The following is a 24,891-nucleotide window of genomic DNA, read 5'->3' on the forward strand; positions in this document are numbered from 1 at the left end:
TTTTGTCCGTCCAATTCATTTTTGAGACGAATGAATGTATCGACTCATTAAAAAAAAACAAAAAAAACCATGTAGATTGATTAAATTTTGCGTGAGATATGTACATTTCCATCTCTGTAATCACGTATTGAAGCCAACTTTTAACAAAACGTTTTACTGATGTGAATTACAATTTCATAATTGTTAAAAAATGTGATTTGAAACTTTAACTTTAAATTACTTGCCATCGTTACAATCATTTTAAACGATAAAAGAAAAGAAAATGGGAAATAGAGCTAACAATAATTAAATCCAGTAAGACGGTATTTGCAAAATACCTTAGTGCGGAAGGTACTGTAGAAGATTTGTCTTTCACAGAGGCATGATGCTGTGACCATAATTTTGTTACTATTGTCGATTATCTTGCCACGAACTATACTCAACATTATTTGACATTGTTGAAAGACAAGAAACAAGCAGTATACCTGGTTTAACATATTATGGGCAAAGAATTTTAGATTGGTTGGTGATACGTCAGACACAGATACCGGCACTTTGATGACTCAACAACTTACAGGCATGGCTCACTCTTTTGCATAATATTAACAATTTTCCTAACGTTGCTTTGCACTAGATAGTTTCATATCCCAATCTCCCTAATCAGTAGAAATAACTAATAATGTGAAATTGATTGTAAGATTCAATTTAATTACAAAAACAGATCAACTGAACGTTTCGGGTTTCGCCTTTATCAACAAAACAGGATGAATGAAACACCACAGATGAATGAAATAATGTGGTAGTGGCGTACGCCATCTTTGGTGTTTCATTCATCCTGTTTTGTTGATAAAGGGGAAACCCGAAACGTTCATTTGATCTGTTTTTGTAATTAAATTGAAGCTTACAATCAATTTCACATTATTATTTATTTCTTCGAGCTTCGAGTAGCAACATTTACACTAATCAGCATAGAACACACGTCGTTTGTTGATGACTTTTTTCTATAATTACTTTTTTCCATATCCAGCACGGCTTGTAGCCAGGTAATCACTGTATACATCTTAGTTAGATCATCAATGAGCGTCTTTATGAATTGTCTTTATTTGATGAGTTATATAAAAACCTGGATTGATGCTAGTTTTAACGATAATAAATGTTTATTATCCAATCGCAATGAGTCAGCTTATCATGTTTTGTTATTTTATGAGCTATATAAAAACCTGGATTGATGCTAGTTTTAACGATAATAAATGTTTATTATCCAATCGCAATGAGTCAGGGTATCATGTTTTGTTATTTTATGAGTTATATAAAAACCTGGATTGATGCTAGTTTTAACGATAATAAATGTTTATTATCCAATCGCAATGAGTCAGAGTATCATGTTTTGTTGTTGTTTATTTTATTTCAATAACAATGTGAAATTGAATGTAAGCTTCGATTTATTATACGAAAACAGATAAAATAGACGTTTCGGTTTTCCCCTTTATGAACAAAACAGGATGAATGAAACACTACAGACGAATGAGATAATGTGGTAGTGGCGTTGATCTATTTTATCTGTTTTCGTATATTAAATCGAATGAAGCTTACATTCAGTTTCACATTGTTATTTATTTCTTCGAGCTTCGAGCAGCAACATTTATATTTATTTTATTTCACACGTGAATTATGCTTTTTTCAATATCTTTTATTTTTCTGTATCTCACTAAAAGGTGTGGGTAAATTGAGTAATGTGTATCTATTGCTGCAAACAAAACAATGACGTCCTTGTTTATGTCTGGTTTTCACCCATCCGATAAAATAATAAGTTCAATGTTGCGACACCTCCACAAAAATACAATAATCTGGGCATCTTGATTTTTATTCTAATAGGGAACACAAGTGTGCTTGGCAGTGTGAAACCAGTCTCTCTGGGGACTAGATACATACCTTGCGCAAATGGTCTCCTGGCTTCAGAGTGATGATATTTTATTTTCTAGCCTAAATATTTACTGGTCGTGAAAAAAGGCCATCCAGCCTCGCCCCGTTGATCCCCATAATCATAAGAATCTGCCAATCCATCCTACTACTATAATAGCTTTGATTACACCTTATGATTAAAAAAAATAACCTAATCATTGTTCACTATTAATATTCACTCCGGTGGACTGATTACACACTTCCAAAAAGTTTTGAACCGGAAGAAAGGAATGTGTGACGTCACGACTTCTTCCTCCCATTGATGTTTCATAAAATTGTCCTTAGCACTCGGAATAGTAAAATGCCGTCACTTTGACTTTTCTCGAAGGAATATTTAACCCATCAAACGATTGTCCGATGTCAACTGCAATTACAAATTCATTTCTTATTCAATTATAAAACGTGAGCAAATCCTGGTTTTACGGAGGTGCCATAAGTGGGCCTCAAACCCAAGGACTCCCTGGCCCTACTCACCACATTAAAGCACCTCAATCGATAATCCATAATGAGGTAAACAATCATATTATAGAACGAAATATCAAAATAATAGTAATAAAGAAAAGGATTTTAATAATGCTGACGACCGATTATTTTTATAATAATCTCATAACTAGATCCATCAGATTCAAGGTTGATCTTCCTGTAGCAATGAAATATCCAGTCATATTGCTTCTTACTGATGTTATTCACATTTATACTCGGTATTCCAACTTATCCCCGTGAGATTAGAGACGATGACTCATTGTCTCAGTTCAAGAACTTTTGTGTTTATGTTTTGTTTCATTCAATTTAGACACCTAGCATTTGTAATTTTTTTTCTTGTTTCGAGTTGTTCATATTTTATAATTATAACGATGATGCTGTTGATAATGATGATGATGATGATAATAATAATAATAATAATAATAATAATAATAATAATAATAATAATAATAATAATAATAATAATAATAATAATAATAAGCGCTTAATCCTTACATAAGTTCTAAGCGCTTTACAACCAAACTCACGCACTAACAAACGTATACACACGTCCAGAAAGTACCATTTATAAACAAAATAAATATGAAAATTGATCCCCAAAACACAGAGTCCTTACTTTAGATTTAAAAACAGCTAAACTGCCTGGTTCCCTCAGCTCTTGTGGTGGAGCGTCCCAAGTCTGTGGACCAAAACAGGAGAACGCTCTCTCACCAAGTTTTGTATTTGTATTTGGTACAAGAAGCCGAGAGGAATCAGACGAGGATCTCAACATTTTTTGGCCGTCTATTGATAGTATGCGCTTGGCTAAGAAGCTCATAACATTGCAATCCGGAAATATAACGGACCAACACACAAAACTGTGTGTATCCATGAAAGTTTATAGTCAGGTTAATACAGTTCAGGGGGCATTCCTCATAAACGCGGTGACAAAAAATAATAACAAAGACTTGAGTGACGTCATCTTCAAACTATCTATAATCATGGAGTAACTCAGATAAGTATGCTGGGGCTGATCCTTACGAGGCAGCGATAAACAAGGACTGTTTCTTTGAATTTAATGCTATTAGCTACTGTTAACCAATGCAGCTCTTTCAAAAGGGGGATGATGATGATAAGCATCTTTACTCACATTCTCTCACTGTACCCAGGTACAAATAGTTTCTGGTCAGTAACAACGTTGTGTCTGTCGAGAATAATGTAATAGTGCCTTATACGCGTGATGACTCGCCCTACATGTTAAGTTTGCTGTTGGATTGGTAACCTTGTAAAACGTTTTGAGCACATTTGTTACTGATAGATATAATCGGGCTGTATAAATGCTCAAGTTATCTTTATACTAATAAGGAAGAACAGTCTTGACGTCACATCTTCTACCTTTCCGGTTCCAAAATAATTGGAAGTGTTATGCATGTAACCAGTCCTTCGGACGACTAATAATGAATGGGTTAAATATTCAATCATAAGGTTTGCATAACCATTTTAGTAGCAGGATGTATAAAGGTAGATTCTAAGGATTACGGGACCAGCTTATATTTAGACTAGAAAATAAGATACCATCACTCTTGACCCAGAGGATCATTGACACAAGGCATGTTTTTGACATCACGTTTTTGTGCCCTATTGGTAGAAACTCTCACAAACGGACAGCGCGAAACTTTTTTTGTTGCAGTCGTTTTAAATTCTATCTAGATTATGAATTTGTTATGTCTAGACTATCCCCATGTGATGAAATTTCACTCACTCAACGAGGGACTGACTGACATGTACTCGTAATCTAAATTACCACGATTCTGTCACTTCTAGTAAGGCCAATTTGACCCACCTTACAAACATAAAATGATGAGTCGGCGCGTCTCAAGATGTGATTCAGATGAGCGCAACCTCACGCGTCTTATAATGACAAAACAACTTTTTTTTTGATTTTCGAAAAAATGATAGGCTACTTACTAAATAATCGACATGTTATAATGATCCCAGAAATTCTCAAACATGACAGGTTCCGGATCTTAGTTGAACAGATGTTTCTGGGAAAGGAAAACGAGAGAGAGAGAGAGAGAGAGAGAGAGAGAGAGAGAGAGAGAGAGAGAGAGAGAGAGAGAGAGAGAGAGAGAGAGAGAGAGAGAGAGAGAGAGAGGGGGGGGGGTGTATTTTGATCTATTGATATACGAAATAAAAATTTTCTGGCCAAAATAAAAAGTTGGTTTTCTCAGTGATCGACGTGTGGATATTTGCAAATCTGATAACCAAAATTGTTATGATTCCATTGCTGTAATGAAAATAATCTCAAACCAAAGAAAATGGTGCACATGATAACATTGCTAAATCAAGCCCATAATTATTGTGTTCGGCAACGATGTGATCATATCATTCATGTCACTACTTCCTCCCCATGTCGCAAATGATTGACCGGATGTAAAGTGTTGCGCACCCGGAAGTCTCAATTAGATATTTGTTTCTTCTACCTTAGCAGAACTGCAGAACTGCAACATCCCCTAATATGCGAGTTGAGAATCTTAATAATATTAATAGTAAAGATAATGATAATAACAATACTGCTGCTGATAGTACTACTACTACTACTACTACTACTACTACTACTACTACTACTACTACTACTACTACTACTACTACTACTACTACTACTACTACTACTACTACTACTACTACTACTACTACTACTACTACTACTACTACTACTATATATAATAATAATAATAATAATAATAATGGTAATGATGAATGATGGATGATGATGATGATGATGATGATGATGATGATGATGATGATGAAGATGACGTAGAAGATGTCACAATAATGACCCAAAGTTCTCCATGACAATGGCGGCGTTAAACTCCAAACAGCTCGGTTTTTGCTGTTTTTCTTTGTTAGTTTTTTATTTTTTAAAATATTTCTGTTTTCTTTTCTTTTTTTTTTTTTGATGATTCAAAATAGATAGATACAAAAAAGGTTAAAGATAATCATTGTAAAAGTAGTTTTCATTTTAAAAAAAACATGCGAAAAAGAAACAAACAAAATAAAACCCAACAAACAAACAAACAACACAGACCAAAGAAAACCCCAAACCAATATAGTTTAATACAGCATCCCGGGTGTAAAATCAGTCGGCAGCTCCTGTACCTTAGACATACTGAAAACTAATATAATTAGATTAACTCACGTTTTTACGTTTTTAATGTAGGCCTATTTGAATTGTTATTTTGTTAGAACATATTATCATCATCAGAAAGGAAAGAAACTCCTTGAACGGTGATGAGATTCATTTTCAACGCAGAACACAGCGCTCACAGCTGGAGCAAATGAGAAAAGATATTCCAGGTGGAATTGCACTTTGAATCTGCACGGGCTGTCACAAATTTTATTGCAATCCTGTAAAAAGATAATTATTTTTTTATTGTTGATTGTTACACTATCTTGTTTCTTTTTCTATTTTTTTCTGTTCTTGTTTGAGTAGTTTCATTGGAGCAAAGATTTTGAATGAATCACTGCCAAAATAATATAATGAATGATAAGAGAAAAAAATACGTATATTTATGTTTGTCGCGTTGGCGTAAAGGTACGGTCTTGGCCTTGCAATGACTCAATGACTTATAGATAGAACGAAGATGACGTCACTCAAGCCTTTGTTATTATATTTTGCTATCCGCATTTGTGAGTGATTCTCACTAAACTGTATTAACGAGACTATAAAAGTTCATGGTTACACATAGTTTTGTGTGTTGGTCTGTTATACTTCCGGATGACAATGTTGTGAACTTCTTAGCCCAGCGCATACTATCTATAAAGTAGATTTAAGGGGTCAGGTCATCGGGTTGGCGAATCTTTACACATCTTTAGGAAAGGCATTGTACAAAGGTACACTGTGTCAAAGGAAGACCTTATGGAATTAGCATCCACAGCAAAAGACCGTGAACTGTGGAAGGAAATGACACAGATGATTAGAGAGTCAGCCGAGGCGTCCCGATCGTATTATTAGGAAGCGAAATGCCTTACGTCAGTCAGTCACGCTGTGTCATTGAATAGATGTATCAGTTAGATCTAGCTGGAAGTACTTCGCGATTGACCAATGTTCTATCGAATCGGTAACTGTCTGGTTAATGTTACAATTCAATTCAATTCAAAGGTTTATTTTTAGGCAATTGCCAATATGACTCATACATGAATATAATATTTTCAATCAACAAATCAAGTAAGTAAAATACATAATGAAGCAAAGCAAACAAAAACAATAATAATAATAATAATAATAATAATAATAATAATAATAATAATAATAATAATAATAATAATAATAATAATAATAATAATAACCTTATTATGGTTACCTTCTATATGTATGAATATGTGTGTGTGTGTGTGTGTGTGTGTGCGTGCGCGTGTGTGTGCGTGTGTGTATGTGTGCTTTGCATGTCACGGTTAAAGATATATGTTTGTCCATCACACATACATGCGTACATTTAAGTTGATATACTATCTTTACCACGTGTATCATTATTGTAATCTTTCAATCAATAGATTTCTAGAATTACAATTAATATTAAGTGCATTCAAGGGATTTTATCCTATTTCGCCCTATGCCATATGTTATGTTATATATATAAATTTTAATAATAATAATAATAATAATAATAATAATAATAATAATAATAATAATAATAATAATAATAATAATAATAATAAAATAATAATAATAATAATAATAATGATAATAATGATAATAATAATAATAATAAATAATAATAATGATAATGATATTTTTAATAATAATAATAATAATAATAATAATAACAATAATAATAATAATGTAAAATTATCTAAATATTTAATTAATAGATTAATTGTTTAACAGATTGAATTATAACTTAAAATTCGTTTACAGAAACCGAAAGCTAGTGTTCAGTTATTCACTGATGAAAGTTACGTAACTCACGTCAGAAAAAAAAAAAGAAAATGATGATTTCAGTGAAATTCACCCTCGCTGTTAACAATTTGTCAAATCTCGTTATTTTGTCTCATAGTCACTTTACACAGGAGCAGTTAATTATATTATTCCAACGGTGGGCCGAGGAGTGTAATGCATGGGTCAGCATCCCGTTGGTTTTGTGTGGGGATAGTGTTGTGATAAGACGTGTTGATTTTCGTTGATGGTGGAGATTAGTTTTTGCACTAAAACTTAAAGATCATGGGAGTGCTCGTTAGGATTTTGTGGTTTGTGGAATATTTAAGCGCTTAGAGTCTGGTGTCTCGGAGTTATAGCTCTATATAAGTTTTCAGCATTATTATTATTATTATTATTATTATTATTATTATTATTATTATTATTATTATTATTATTATTATTATTATTATTATTATTATTATTATTATTATTATCATCATCATCATTATTATTTAATCCATGTTAAAAACGCTAGTTTTACCTATGGGTGAGGGAGAAGGGACAAGAGAGTTTTAAGGAGAATTTTAGGTTATGCAAAGTAGTAGATCTTATTTATGAACAAATCGATAGACAAAATGACAACTCAATAAGGAGATCGATGATATGGGATTAACAGCGGGTTGTTTTTAGGTGATTCTCGCCATTATTCTTATTCATGTCATCATCATCATCATCATCATCATCATCATCATCATCATCATCATCATAATCATCATCATCATCATCATCATCATCTTCATCATCATCATCATATCATCATCGTCATTATTGTGCGGTTATGTGGTCTTGTGGTATGACACCAGCTTTCGGATCGGAAGGTCCTGGGTTCGAGCCTCGCTCGGCGCATAGTTGAGTCCTTGGAGAAGGCTCTTTACTCACATTCTCTCACCGTACTCAGGTGTAAAATGAGTACCTTGCCGTTAACAGCGTTGTGTCTGTCCGAAAAAAAAATTGTAATATCGCCTAACAGGCATCATGTCCCGTCCTACATGTTAAATGTTGCTGTTGGGTCGGCCAGGGACCCCTCGTAAAAGCGTTTTGAGCACGTTTAGTGGATATTGCCCTATATAAAAACTCAATATTATTGTCATAAACATTATCATTATTATTAATACTATTATTATTATTATCATTAATATTATTATCATCGTGTATGTCTGCACTTAAATGTTTGCATGCATGTGTGTGAATGCGACTATGTTTGTATGTGTGTATGTGTGAGTGTGTGTGTGCGCAGGCACGTGTTAGTAGATGTGTGCAAATGTTCGAAACGAAAACGATGTTCCTGTAACTCTCAATGTCTGGTTATCGTTACACCGTCTGACCGGTGAGAAACCTTCCAAGTACGGCATCTCGTATCTACTTATCAAGTCCACTCTAGGGGTAACTATAATAAGTTTATTTGCCAGTTAGCTGACGTACTGACACTGTTTAAAAATTTGGCCAGATAACTTGTCCTTCAAATATCGATCGATTTAAATGTCCCTCATCTTTTCAAATACCCTCAACCCTGATTCGCAGGTTTGAGAGTTTTTGCCAAGATGACGGACATTTAAATCGATCGATATTTGAAGGACGAGTTTTATGGCCAAATTTTTTAAACACCGTGTCTTTCCACAGTACGGCAGTTAACTGGTTAAGCCACAAATATAAATATACACAAAATGCTATAAAATTTATAAGACATTTTTTTTCACATAGGCCAAGAATATTGTTTTTGTTTTTTTTTACTTGAGGCTTCGTCGAAGTTTGGGGTTAAGGCTGAGAAGTGGGATGTCATTATGATATATCATAATTTGAATAAAAAGAGATTGTTGTAACAAAGACCTGAGTGACGTCAACTTCTTAGTATCTATAGATAGAACGATGACTGGGTTGGACGAAAACATGAATATAGGTTACTCCCATTGTTTAGCACCTTTTGATACTACGCTAGTTTATCACAAAAATATTCACTGCCATGTCTAACAGACACAATGGCCAAGTATTGCTGGGGTGATAAAAGGATTGGAAAAATTTCTGGGACTTAAGGGGAGGGGCGACACCTGAAATATCGATTTTTGGGTCAAAATATAAAATTTCAGTTTTTTATTTATTATCAAAGAACAATCCTTTTTTCACATATTTTCAGCACTGATATGGTGATTTGGATAATATAAAGTTTGTAAATCGTCTTTCATAGCCATGGAAGTCGACATGAAAATACCAAACTTTTCAATTTTTTGTGAGAATTCAACTGAAAATAATAGGACTGAAAAGCATTATAATCCATATCGATGTTGTAATTTTTGATATCGATAGTTTAGTCTACTCTTTGCCCGTCTAGTTGACACGGTTTCAGTCTCAAAAATATCAGAATATGGGCAGGGAGGGGTTTAGAAACTGTGAGTCGTGAACGAAGATTGTGTGTCAAACAGCTGATAAGAGGTCAAGTTGTCAGGTAAATACAACGTGATCACGAATGGTGCGATCTGATTGGCTGACCTTGTTCTCGACCTCTGACTCCGCGCCAGGGATTGGATGTTGAGTCAGGGTGAAAGTTCGCCTCTCTTACTATTATATTTTACTACGATTTGTTTACATTTCGATTGATCAGTTGTTTTATCAAATTTTGACACGTATTCACGTTAATTATCTCTAAATATTTCCAATTTTTACTGGATTATTATAACTATACCTAAAGTGACAAAAAAATCCAAACGTTGGCTACAGTTATTTGCTACAAAAGCCAAGAAAGCAAGAAAGTTATGATGGCTCGTGGTTGACCCGTGACCACAAATCTTTGATTGGAATTTGGTGTGTGATAGTAAGTAGTATTATGATAAAGCGATTCCAAGCAATGCCACAGCGGAAAGAAATGAAATGGGCTATTCTTGCTGGTCTTTACCACGGTTATTACACCAATGACTTCCCTCAACATAGGTATTGTCCTCCTGAACCGGACTCCAGATGCTTTTATAAAAAATATATTGCTGCCCATGTGTAAACTGTTGACACAAGCAGCGTGTAAATACACTTTTGAATTTTGATTTAATTCATGAGCACTTGAAGCCTGTATATGCTTTGTTGAAGTGTTGTGAGATGAAGACAACACAAAATCCAAACGAAAGGTTTCATAATTCTGTTTGGTCAAGATGCCATAAAACATACTTCCATTCCCTAAAAAAAAAGTTGAGTTTGGTGCAGAGTATAATTTTGGTCCAACAGAAATAACATCCCTGAAAGTGTCTTTGGGCATCGGTGGACTGAGAGAACACTCCCAGATGTTGAGTCAGCAAGCAGAATCAAAAAGACTTGACCAGAGCATGAGGGTTGCTCAACACAAAGAGAAAAAAAAAGACGCAAAATAAAAGCTCAGACCCGTGAAAAAGCCCAGAGGGAGGCAGAAAAAGAACACGGGGGACCCTCATACGGTGCTGATATGTTTTGAGCTGGTTGTACCGTTTTGTCTTATTATTTTCATTCATTGTCATCTTTGATCTCGTTTTTCTCAAAATGACATTTTTTAACACTATTTTTTATCTTATTTTGTCATTTATCAATCAATTTGTTTAAAATTTTGCATGTCTAGAGCTATAGTGATTATCTAAAATCATACAGAAGGAATTTTAAATATCTTTATTATTTTTTGAAATATTGACATTTTTATGTCAAAAAACATGATTTTTATCATACCGAAAAAATATTATTTTTAAAAATTTGTAAATAAAAATCTATTTAAAATATTTAAAAAATGCTCTGTATTTTTTTTTAACAATATACAAATATACAACCATGCCAAATTTCAAGAAAATTCAATGGAAACTTATTGAGAAAGTAACTTTTTAAAATAGCACCCAGAGAAGAGAAAAATCCAAGATGGCGGCCGTCACCATGGCAACCGGACACGCCCACCGAAATAAATCACATGGTTCGAATCCATTGGTCATAGGCAATGTCCCAATATAAAAAGATATTGGATATAATCATTATTCTTGAAAATAGTTTCAGGTGTCGCCCCTCCCCTTAATGGCTACCACTTTGGAAAAATTGAATACTATAGGGAATAAGATTAGCGGAAGAGTAGCGTCCCTTGATTGGACGTCACCCATAGTCTGTGACGTCACCGGCGGAAAAGTTATTAGAGAGAAAACGTCATGTTGGTTGTGCGCATGCGTCTCTCGTCCTCCGCTAATCTCATTCCCTATAATATTACGAGCTAGAGACTTGTTTTTCTTTGACTTCACCGCTATGCAATTACTAAAAGAATTTCTCAATTTGACTTTATAGATAGTGTGCGCTTAGCTAAGAAGCTCACAACATTGCCATCCGGAAGTATAACGGACCAACACACAAAACTATGTGTAACCTTAAACGTATATAGTCTGGCTAATATAGTTTTGTGAGACTTACTCATAAACGCGGATGGCAAAAAACAATAACAAAGACCCGTGTGACCCCAACTTCATTCTATCTATATCATACTCATCCCGTGCATTTTGCATCCAGGTAAATGATAGTGGCTTCATCACATTACGTCACAACTGGAAAGCGCTGGGCTTTCAACTAGCTTCGACAGCTGCTACGAGGTGTAGCTGCTACTGCTGCCCCCCACTACTCACTTCTCCTTCTCAGCGTAAGCCAGACACAAGGGAATGTCCTACAGATTAGAGTTGGTGTATATTATTCTCAACACATTTTGTTTACATTCGTTAACTTCCTCATTCGTTCACTCATTCATTCAGTCATTTGCCATGAAAGGCACGGGAGCCTTTGTGAATTGTCTTTGAGACAAAGGAATTATACATTTGTGCCTATTCTGGAGTTTCATTTATAAGGAAACCTTTAATTAACATTGTTAAGAGGTAGGTTAAGACGCTTATTTAGATATTATGTTTAAATCGTCTCAATTCATTCGCTATTGTCACCTCAAAGGTCCAGTTTTAGTTTAAGGCCATTCTTCTTCTTCTTCTTCTTCTTCTTCTTCTTCTTCTTCTTCTTCTTCTTCTTCTTCTTCTTCTTCTTCTTCTTCTTCTCCTCCTCCTATATTGAGAACACTGTTCACAAATGTGCCTGAATCGCTTTACAAGTGGTCTCAACTCAACAGGACCTGAATGAGTACGGAGGACGAAACACGACTCTTGTAAGAGGCTGTTCATATCATTTTATTTTTGCTGCTGACAACGTAGCAACCGGTTTGGCACTCACTTTATTTACTACACCCGAGAATAGCGAAAAATGATGAGAAATTTCAAATGCGTCCACCACTATATTACAAACAGTTGGCTACAATAAGTGTTCTCCAGTACCCCAGGGTTACAACACTAACAACATAAAGACCCTTATTGTCGACGTAAAATTTATCTGGTATTAATTATACGAGTGCACGGAAAACAGGTATATTTGCCGAATTTAATGTAAGGTGGGGTGGGGGGGGGGGGGGGGCTCAAATTGCACCTCCCATAGATTTATATAAAGAACCCCCCAAAAAACTTGAGCAATATCCACTAAACGTGCTCAAAGCGCCAATACGAGACATAACACCGGTTAGGCAATATTACACTTTTTCCGCCAGAAACAGCGATGTTAACGACCAGACTCGTTTTACACATGAGTATGATGAGAGAATGTGAATAAAGTACTCAACTATGCGCTGCTCGCACAGAGCGGGACTCAAAACCTGGACCTCCCCCCCCCCTCCCCCACCAAGTCCGAAGGCAGGTATCATACCATTAGACCCCACAGCTGCACAGATGGACTGGAACGTGAAATCTACAGGTCATAAGCCGTTGTCATAACACTAGATGTTAAAGAAGCGCCTGTTTAACGACTATATTATAACGAATAGCCATGTCCTGTTGCATGTAATGTATTTTTCTAAACCAGTTAGTTTACTTTAAAGGCGTAACCCGCGTTTTAAAGGTCAGTTTTATCTTAAGGGAAATGGCCTTTAACATTCCGTATCTTGAATGACGACAGCCAGTTGCTTCTATTCGTCCCATGATTCAAATCCACAACCCACGATCCATTGAACAAAAAAGGAATATATGAGCTCAAAATAGAAAGAATGAAATATCTAAAATGAAAAGTTTTGGGCTTAAAATGCGTCTGCAGCCAACAACAAAAACAATCAAACGGTATGTAATACTCGTCGTTAGTTGACGAAGGGCTTTGGGTCTGAAACGTTCATGCAAGGTTCCAGAATTGTGAGTGTTTGCAACGATGAGGGTTATTTAAATCGATCGATATTTGAAGGGCAAATTTTCTGGCCATTAAAATAAAATACGAACTACATTAACATTATATTTTTTCCTCTTTTTTTTCACCATTTTTATTTTGATATGCATATCAATAGCACTACTCAATATAAGTCAGTCGGGTTTTTAAAAAAGTAGGTTGAAGAAGATGCATGCAATAAATTGATGGTAGCGGTTGATTAAAATGCTCACCTCAACACACTCGTAACCAACAAATAAAACAGTATACAACCTTTAAAGTAGTCTATCAGAGAGTTTTGAGTGAGAGCTAAGCACATCTCTGATGGTCATAAATCTGACACAACACCTCAAACAGCTATCATGTCGGATAAAGCCAAACAAAAACATATTTAAAAGTTGAAATAATCAGGTCCCAATTTTATGTAAATATTCGAGACTTAGTTCCTTACTAGTCTAGTAAATGATCTGCTAGTCTAAAGCCTAAGCGAAGCAAGGGACTAAAATATCGAATTTTATGAACGTTTTCTAGTCTCTGACTTGACTCTTGCCTAGAAGTGGGCGTTGTAAGGACGTCGATTAATTCAGTTGTTTTTGGCTGGTAACATCAAGATCTCTAATACACGATGGCCGGTAAGATACCAGCTTTCATACTTTTAATGTAAAAGATTTCCAAAGGGGAAATTAGCAACACATCTCAATTACACTTGCTCAAAGCGTTTTGTGGTGGTAGGTCACAAATAGCAAATAGCTGAGTGTCGTCAACTCACAATATCCACCAATCGGATATAAGGTACCGATGCAAAAAACTCTGTGTAACTTTCAACGTTTATAGTCTGACTAATACAATAAAGTGAGAACTTCTCATAAATTTGGCTGGTTATACACAATGACAAAGAGCTGAGTGACGTCAAAATCCTTTCCATAGATATCACCATTGTGTCTGGTATCGTGAGTCCATCATTGAATCAGGCAACATGAACTCTGCACACAAATCGCGTCCTATGGACGGAAAGCATTTTAATCGTAGGCATCACGTCACAGAATCCATAATAAAATAATTGGTGGCTTCGTGGGCTTGATAAGACGTGTACACATTTGCAGGTCTGATAACCGAACACAGTTATGGGCTTGGTTTCACATTGCTTTAATAATTAATATTTTGCGTTGGTTTGGGAGTATTTCCATTACAACAATGAACCCATAACAATTTGGGTTATCAGAACTGCAAATAAGTACACTTTGGGTTTGATAGATTGATATGTGTGTCACATAAGAATAATCGGCTTCCCAAAAACAAAAACGAAACCAAAAAAAAAAAAAAGAAAAAAAGAAATTAGTGTTGATGCAGATTAATAAATGGTAAATTTTTCATGTGCGTTTTAAAATAATCATTTAAAATAAACTAAAAGTGAATTTTTTAAATACAAAAAAGTTGATTTAGATTCTACATGTATTTGTGTGATTAAATTAGCAATTCCACACCTACAAGCTAATGTGAGTCGTTTATGTAAATCTTGTCATGGGTTTATGAGGTTAAGTTTATAACTCCTCACATTCAACTCATTGTTCGATATGCCTGATATTCAAATACGATACAAAAAGACTGGCGTACTCTGGGAAAGACAAGTATTTAAAATCTTGGCCAGAAAAACTCGTTCTCAAAATATCAACCGATTAAATTGACCCTCATCTTCCTAAAAACTCTTTAACCTGGGACTTTCGTGAAGTCCCAAGTTAAGAATGTTTAGCAAGATGAAGGTTATTTTGATCTGGCCAATATTTTTATAAAAGTGTTTTTTCCAGAGAACGACAGACCAGGTTGGCCAGTTTGACATTTGAAATCCTAGAATTGCGACGTTTTATAAACTTTTAAATCTTGATAGCGAAAAATTATATTGAGGAACTGGATAATTTGGGCATTTAATTTTAATCGGTTATCTACTAACAAATTATATTAACTAAGAAAGTTTTAAGTACCTAGGTTCAATAGTGACAACAGATGGAAGATGTAACCGAGACATACGAGCAAGAATAACTCAAGCCAAACAGGCCTTCATGGACCTGGGAAACATTTTGAAAAACAAACAGATGTTGTTCGGGATTAGATTCCGAGTCTTGAAGTGCTACGTGTGGCCAGTCTTGTTATACGGATGCGAAAGCTGGACTACAAATGCAGAAACACAAAAGAACATTGAAGCTTTTGAAATGTGGTGCTTGAGAAGGATGCAGAGAATATCGTATACTGCACACAAAACGAACGAAGAAGTGCTAAAACAAACATACCAACAAAGGAAACTAATGCCCTTAATAGTGGATCGACAACTATCCTTTTTCGGACACATAGTAAGGAAAGATAAGAAGGAATACCTGGCAAGTTGTGGAAAAATACCTGGTAAACGCGCCCGGGGGAGACAAAGAAAAACACTCATAGACCAACTGAAGGGCTTCACCAACCTAACAATCCAAGAGCTGTTTGAAAAAGCAAGAGACAGGGAGGAATGGAGAGAGATAATTCATGCAGTATCCGAAGCCTGGACCAGGCATGGAACCTAGAAGAAGAAGAACTAACAAATACTGCTCCATATCACCAAAAGAGCAAATTGACTCATTGACTTTATTTTAATGACAAACGAGCATTTCCCAACTGGCATTTATAGAAATGGAAATAAATGTTTGTTTTCACGAAATATTTCCTATTTCTTTCTTTTTTTTTCACTGTAAAAAATATGCACTTGGTAATTTGTTTGGCATTTTTTCTAACACTTATCCGGCGTTCATTTATGGTTCATCAAATAGCACCAGAGAGCCTTTGTTAAAATATATTTATTATGGTCGATGACAAAAATCTGGTAGCTTGTTCATGCAAATTCATGAACCAATTTAACCCATATTATATTACGACTCTGATTAAACTTCTATCAAACTATATGTGATTTTCCTATTCCTGAGTTAGATATTTTCCATATCCCATGTTTACACATACACACACACACACACACACACACACACACACACACACACACATCCATGGCGATTTCTGCATATAGTTATTTTATCTATAGTTCATTATACAATTTTTATACCCTATCTATCTATCCATCCTTCTGTCTATCTATTTATCTATCTATCTATCTATCTATCTATCTATCTATCTATCTATCTATCTATCTATCTATCTATATATCCACTGATCTATCTATCTATCTATCTATCTATCTATCTATATGTCCGCTGATATATCTGTCTATCTATCTATCTATCTATCTATCTATCTATCTATCTATCTATCTATCTATCTATCTCTCTAACCATCCACACATCCATCCATCTATCTATCTATCCATCCATCTGTCTATCTATCTATCTATCTATCTATCTATCTATCTATCTATCTATCTATCTATCTATCTATCTATCTATCTATCTCTCTATCTATCCATCCACCCATCCATCCATCGATCCATCCATCCATCTATCTATCTATCTATCTATCTATCTATCTATCTATCTATCTATCTATCCATCCATCCATCCATCAATCTATCTATCGATCGATCTACCTACCTACCTACCTATCTATATATCTATCTATCTATCTATCTATCTATATATCCGCTGATCTATCTATCTATTTATCTATCTATCTATCTATCTATCTATCAATCTATCTATCTATCTATCTATTTATCAATCTATCTATCTCTCTATCTATCCATCCACCCATCCACCCATCTATCTATCTATCCATCCATCTGTCTATCTATCTATCTATCTATCTATCTATCTATCTATCTATCTATCTATCTATCTATCTATCCATCCATCCATCCATCCATCAATCTATCTATCTATCTATCGATCGATCGATCTACCTACCTACCTACCTACCTACCTACCTACCTACCTACCTACCTATCTATCTATCTATCTATCTATCTATCTATCTATCTATCTATCTATCTATCTATCTATCTATCTATCTATCTATCTATCTATCTATCTATCTATCTATCTATCTATCTATCTTGGTGGGGATCTTTTGCCCCGCCACCCCCCACTCCCGGCTTTCCATGTAGTTCTATCTTTGTTCTGGATTGAGATTGCTTGGTTGTTTGTCTGGTTCCAGTGGGGATCCTTAGCTGAGAGGGCAGCAATCAAATGTATAGTTTCTTTTTTGAGTGGTGACATTGTTTTCATGTTATACATCTGTAACATAGACTATTATAGTATTTAGTGTTAATACATTATAAACATTTGATTGTATCATTCATAAATAAATAAATAAAATATATATATATATATATATATATATATATATTTCAGCATTTCAAGTATATATATATATATATATATATATATATATATATATATATATATATATATATATATATATATATATTACAGGCGTACTATCAAAGTTAATGCTTTTAGTTTTTGCATGTTAATGATAGTTGAATAAAACTATCTATGTATCTATCAGTTTATTACATTTTTCCGAATTTCGATAAGTAGCAAAAGTCTCTAGGGTTGAGTGAGTTAAAGGTAATATATTATATTACATCAACAAATCTAGAACATCCTATCTTATTTTTTCAAAAACTAAAATCATAATAATTGTAGCGAAAAACAAATTGAACAAAAAATCAATTAGCCTAGATATGATGAATACAAATCATGAAAATAAAAATGAAAAATATAAGTTAAACGAATGACTAAATTTATGATGGAAAGGTAAAAATTGAAACGAAAAAAGTGATGGATAAGAATAAATGGAGGTCAAATTAACCCTTATCGTTTGGTGGTATATTTTGTTTTCCTGTGTGAAATCAAAATGTTTCGATATAAACATTCACCTAATACTATCTTGAACAAATTCGTATTTGAAAATCTGATAATCAAGCAGAAATTATAATCCAATAATTGTGGTTATAATGAAGAATATTTACGATGATTTGAGATTTCTATTAAGATCACAAAATTTGAAACAGGTGCCCGTTGATCTGAACGGATTTTCGAATGTATTATCCAAAATAATCACTAAATTATCACCACGCCAAAAAATTGATAGTTACATTTAATATTAGGTATGTCTTTTCTATTTAATTCCATTCCTGCCTTAGATGGTTATAAGTTCAAACCTTTACGTTCCTGGCAAGTACAGTTCCCCAAAATACCTCATTCCTAATATCTTTGGATCACTACAACTTATTCACGGAGTTACAAACGGTACTCCTTGCCAATTTTTACCTTCAGGTAAACGAACATTATGACTTCCTGCAAACAAGTTTTTAAATCAGTTTTTAAAAAAAATGTAAGTAGGATTTGGAAATGGATTCTTATCCATTCATTGATCTTTCGTTCGTTCGTTTATTCATTCACCTATCCACCAATTCATTCATTCACCCATCAATCCATCCATCCATCCATCCATCCATCCATCCATCAATTTATTCATCAATCCATCCATCAATTCATTCATTCATTCATTCATTCATTCATTCATTCATTCATTCATTCATCAATCTATCCATCAATTCATTCATTCATTCATCCATTCATCCATTAATCCATTCATCAATCCATCCATCCATCTATCCATCCATCAATTTATTCATCAATCCATCCATCAATTTCATTCATTCATTCATTCTTCCACCCATCCTATTAATCCATTCATCAATCCATCCATCCATTAATCCATTCATCAATCCACCCATCCATCTATCTATCCATCAATTTATTCATCAATCCATCCATCAATTTCATTCATTCATTCATTCATTCATTCATCCACCCATCAATTCATTCATTCATTCATTCAAACATAATTCACTCCCTAGTTTATTCATTTGGCAGCATGTAGTGTATTCAAACATATTTTTCGCCAGGTCTACGTAAGATCCAATTGGCAACTGGCGGATGGAGGAAGACTTTGTCTTAGAAATGAATTATTGTTTACTTGGGGTTATTTTTAATGACGCTTAATTAACTTAAACTTTGATTTCTGAATCATTTTACAATACTGTATTTGAAAAATGAAAGAATTTTTAAGAAATTAAGTTTAACCCTAGGGTGGATGTTTTAAAAATCACTTTGTTGAATAAGATGAGAACAATCAAAGGCTGAACAGAACTTTAAATAATTGATTCTATCTTCCTCTTTTCTTTCTTTTTGGTTACTTTTCTTATCCTTCTCATATGCTAGTTTATGTTATGCTTTGATGAGCTCTTCCATTGTGCCGCGTAGCCTGCTGTTATGAGAGGTTTCCTTGGACCATAATATTATGTTCTTCTTTTGGAAAAATGAAAAGTCACTCAATTTAACGACAATCGGCACAATCACTAAGGCGCACAAGGGTATTGGACCAATTCATCGTGCGACTATGTGGTCTTCTGGGATGACCCTCACTTTCGGATCGGAAGGACATGGAGTCGCGCCTCGGTGCATAGTTGCGTCCTTGAAATAGGCTCTTTACTCACACTCTCTCACCGTACTCAGGTGTAAAATGAGTACCTAGCCGTTTGCGTTGTTGTCTCCGTCGTAAAAAAATGGTGATTTCGCCTAGAGGGCGTCATGTCTCCTTCTATATGTTACGTGTTGCTGTGGGTAACGTGTAAAGCGCTTTGAAACACGTTTAGTAAATATTGCGCTATATAAAAGATCATGTTTTTTTTTTCAGGCAACAGGCATGACTGGCATAGTTATCAACTGCCTCTATGTGTTTATTCCCAAAAATACAGATCCGTGTCATATGGACAATACTGCCGTACTCAGAAGTAATTTTAAAAAACTAACCCCCCCCCCCCAAAAAAAAAACAAAAACAAAAACAAACAAACAAACAAGCAAACAAAAAAAAAAACAAAAACATTTTGACAATGGGTCATTTTAGTTAATCGATATTTGAAGGACGAGTTTTTACAAATGTGTTTGTTTTTTCTTTTTGTTGTTGTTGTTTTTTTTTGTTTGTTTATTTTTTGCAAAGTATGGCAGAATAGTAGTTGTGTAAAATACAATAGACTATCGCTAAGTACAGTCCACAAGATTCAACAGATACAGTTATCCAATCAATAATGGGTGAAAAGTATATAGCCGGGTCGAGACACGTGGGGCTCCTGGCGGTAACGTTAAATTGGTCTAATACACTTGTGTGCCTGCCTAAGTTATTGTGCTCAGTGTCGTAAAGTTGAGTGACTCCTCACGTTTTGAAAAAAAAATAATAGAATAATATGTGTATGTATGTGTGTTTGTGGTACCACGTAAGAGAAAAGATAGTTCTTAGTTGACGTCACTCAGGTCTTTGTTATTGTTTTTTTGCCATCCGCGTTTATGAGTAATGCTCACTAAACTCTATTAACCTGACTATAAACGTTCATGGATACACACAGTTTTGTGTGTTGGTCCGTTATACTTCCGGATGGCAATGTTATGAGCTTCTTAGCCAAGCGCATACTATCTATATTGTAAAGCGCTGTATAGATAGTATGCAGATGACGTCACTCAGGCCTTTGTTTTTGTTTTTGCCATCCGCGTTTGTGAGTTGTTCTCACTAAACTGTATTAACCAGACTATAAAAGCTCATGGTTACACAGAGTTTGGGTGTTGGTCCATTATACTTCCGGATGGCAATGTTGTGAACTCCTTGGCCAAACGCATTCTATCTATACTTAGGCGCTATTAAAATTATATCATCATCATCATCATCATCATCATCATCATCATCATCATCATCATCATCACCATCATCATCATCATCATCATCACCATCATCATCATCATCATAATCATCATCATTATTCGTAGTAGTATTATTATTAGTAATTTTATTATTATTATTATTATTATTATTATATTATTATTATTATTATTATTATTATTATTATTATTATTATTATTATTATTATTATTATTATTATTATTATTATTATTATTATTATTATTATTATTATTATTATTATTTATTATTATTATTATTATTATTATTATTATTATAATTATCATCATTATTAATATGATATTATTATTATCATGATGATGAGGATGATGATATGATGATGATGATGATGATGATGATGATGATGATGATGATGATGATGATGATGTTGATGATGATGATGATGATGATGGTGATTATTATTATTATTATTATTATTATTATTATTATTATTATTATTATTATTATTATATTATTATTAATCATCATCATCATCATCATCATCATCATCATCATCATCATCATCATCATCATCATCATCATAAACACCAAAATGATTACCGTTTATTTTCTTTGTTTTTTTTTTAAAGGAGACATTCAATTTTACGAGACTTAGCACACAAACTGATGATCACGAGTATGTTTGGGTAAATCCAACGTTTCGTTTATCTACACTAGGAGTATATTTTATTTGTTCGATATAAATGAATCATCACGACGACTTCCAGTCATAAAATTCAATGTTTTACAACCTACCTTTTTCGTTGTTGACATTTCCAATACAAAGCGGGAGTTGATAACCTTGCTCTACTTTTTTTTTTAAATCTTTTTTTTTACCCATTTAACTGCCGTACTTTTGGAAAATTCGTATTTAAAAATTTAGCCAGAAAACTTGTCCTTCCAATATCGATCGATTCAATTTACCCTCATCTTGGCAAATACTCTCAAACCTGGGACTGCGAAAAGTCTCAGGTTTGAGAGTTTTTGCTAAGATGAAGGACATTTAAAATGATCGATATTTGAAGGACGAGTTTTCTGGCCAAATTTTCGAATACGTGTTTTTCTAGAGTACGGCGGTTAACTGGATAAATATAGTTCTCATGACAGCTTTTGTATTTTCGATGTTGAAGACAAAGTGATGTAAACACGTTGTTTTTCAAAATTCTACCTAGCATTTTTTCTTTCAATTTTTGGGGGGTTCCTTATATACACACAATAGATAAGATAAATGAGATTGTTCTCTCAAATTTCTCCGTTAATAAACTAGTTTTGACGTACTAGAGTGATACGTTTTAAATTACTGTTTCGTTTATTTTATCTGTCAGATAGGTTTCCAAGATAACAAAACTTCTCAATTTGTATTTATTTTTTGGGGTCAAATAAAACTTTTCTATATTACTTTTGTGATTTTCTTTTTTTTTTCTTTTTTTTTCTTCTCTAATTGTTTTTAACATATTTTTTTCTTTTCTGGCAATTGGCGTTTGTCCCTAAAAGAAAATAGTAGTAGGTATTTCCTTCAGATCCATATGATTCATGGAGCTGGCGTTTTTACCGGTTTTATAGTGGTAAACTACAATAGCAGTTGCTTGCTACACCCTTTGGATAGGACTATCAAAGGGTACTTTCCACCAAATCTATGAGACCCAGTTCAAGACATTCAGAAAAAAATATCGATTGCATTCATGATCGAAAATATTTCCTTTTGCTTGTGAATCGATTATTCTACCAACGGAGTATCGGGACTTTCTTAAAAGGAAAATTGATACTCCATAGATAATCAATTAAGTATTTTATGCTAGGTCTAAGTATGAGCCAGCTGTCCAATGACCCAGATTGGTCTATAATGTTTGTTGCTAAGAAGATTCGGCGCAGCCCAGATCCTTCTATTTGGAGTGTCCATGTCTATCTGCAATTCTCGGGAATCGAAGATAATCTCTTAAAATCAGCTCTTCTATAAAAAAAATATTTTCTAAAATGATTTTTTTAAAACACCTCTTATTTGCCTACTCTCCTCCCCTCCCCCCCCCCCTCCCCCCTCCCCCCCCCCTTACCTCTTAAAATATGTGTTCGTTTATTTGTTATAATTTGCTTTTGTTTTTAAGACTATTATTAGAATCAGGCAATTTGCGCCATTTCTCACAAGCTAATATGATTTAGATTACCTTGTTTACTTTGAAGAGGATCCTTGTGTATTCAGACAAAGACTATATTTGTTTCAGTTTTAGATACACAATTATAAGAAAATTATTTTTGGAGTTTTTTAAACATCTTTAATTTCTTTGTTGTAGTTGCCTTAATGTTTATCATAATATATTTGAATACTTATGGAGTTCGTTTACCCGTCATAACTCATTTTTTTCCTATCCGTTACTTACATCAAAATTTATATTTTGACATGTAGCCTGTGGCAACTTATTTGAAAAGGGAAATGAAAAATAACGTATCGGTAACGAGAGGAACATCTTGAGCTTTTTATAGATCCTGTCCTTAGCTGGATTTTTGCCGAAATAAGAGCTGGTTATGTTGGTTTGTTTTTTATTAAATAAAGGAGGGGGGGGGGGGGGAGGGGGGGGGTTATCAATACCTTTGTATGTTTGGTTAAAAATCGCTAATATCGTAATTAGTCATTTCAGAATGTTTGGGTGTTGATAGTTTATGATTAATGGTCATAGATTGGTGGTTTCCATAGAGCATTCTACTGGTTATATTTTGACAACTAAAAAAACAAAAAAACAAAGAAAAACAAAAAAACAAAACAAAAAAAAACAACAAAAAACAAAAACAACTACACTGTTTTGTGATTTAAATAAAGAATAAAAAATACCTGTCTCAACCTTTTATTGACCGTGCATAGAGCTGGAATCTTTTATGAACAATAATATTAATGATGATGATGATGATGATGATGATGATGATGATGATGATGATGATGATGATGATGATGATGATGATGATGATAAAATCTTTATTGTTTAAATAATGGCAATTTGTCATTTGGTTTACAATGTTAGAAATTGAAAATACAATACATAGATAGGACAAAACTAGATTAATAAAATAATATATAAAAATCAAATGAAAACGACGTTTCATAACAGTTTCGAAAATTCATACATAATCTCTCTTATTCAAAGCAACCCCTCCCCGCCCCCACCCGCACACACACACACACACACACACACACATACATACACACACACGAACATTAACGAGTGGAAAGTTGTAGAGGTATAACATTGACAGTAATTGTCATTTGATTTTGTCGAAAATTTGTCTGATGGGTTTATCAATGCTTTCGTGTGATTGGTTCCAATAACTTTACCTCGGCAGTTAATTCATTTCATATTCAGAATATAGGAATATCTAGATAGTGATAAAAAATTATCAATCCTAATTGTATGGTTTTGTTAATGTGGTAAAAAAAATTTCCCTTTATTCATCCCCAAGGGGAAATTTGTCTTTAGGATCTGTCCCAAGGGAAGACTAGAATAACCCAGATGTCAGCCGCAGTACTGCGCAGCAAAGTGAGCTAGAGCGAAGTGACTTGCTCAATGCTACCAAACGAGGCGGGTAGTCGAACTCGGTACCTTCTGGGTACGAA

The 24,891-nt window shown here is 34.0% G+C and overlaps 2 protein-coding genes across 2 annotated transcripts in view; one reads left to right on the forward strand and one right to left on the reverse strand.

The window, feature by feature from the left end:
• LOC144974902 (uncharacterized) overlaps positions 1–24,891 on the reverse strand; it is a 251,977-nt gene that overhangs the window by 101,894 nt on the left and 125,192 nt on the right. The window lies entirely within an intron of this gene.
• Positions 12,009–24,891, forward strand: part of LOC144975827 (uncharacterized) — a 120,063-nt gene continuing 107,180 nt past the window's right edge. Inside the window, exon 1 of the mRNA XM_078920018.1 lies at positions 12,009–12,225. The gene's annotated coding sequence lies outside the window, so the exon portion shown is untranslated. The remainder of the gene's footprint in view (positions 12,226–24,891) is intronic.

Source organism: Berghia stephanieae, chromosome 6 (assembly GCF_034508935.2).
Source record: "Berghia stephanieae isolate SIO BIC M18660-M18661 chromosome 6, UCSD_Bste_1.3, whole genome shotgun sequence".
Taxonomy (NCBI): domain Eukaryota; kingdom Metazoa; phylum Mollusca; class Gastropoda; order Nudibranchia; family Aeolidiidae; genus Berghia; species Berghia stephanieae.